This window comes from Cebus imitator, unplaced genomic scaffold (genome assembly GCF_001604975.1).
Source record: "Cebus imitator isolate Cc_AM_T3 unplaced genomic scaffold, Cebus_imitator-1.0 Scaffold575, whole genome shotgun sequence".
Lineage (NCBI taxonomy): Eukaryota > Metazoa > Chordata > Mammalia > Primates > Cebidae > Cebus > Cebus imitator.
Genome location: NW_016107890.1, coordinates 436,430 through 436,650, shown reverse-complemented (window position 1 = coordinate 436,650; position 221 = coordinate 436,430).

The window sequence follows — 221 nt, the reverse complement described above, 5'->3', positions numbered from 1 at the left end:
GAGACCTCTGTTCTGTTCCATTGGTCTATATCTCTGTTTTGGTACCAGTACCATGCTGTTTTGATTACTGTAGCCTTGTAGTATAGTTTGAAGTCCGGTAGTGTGATGCCTCCCGCTTTGTTCTTTTTGCTTAGAATTGACTTGGCTATCCGGGCTCTCTTTTGGTTCCATATGAAGTTTAAGGTGATTTTTTCCAGTTCTGCGAAGAAGGTCATTGGTAG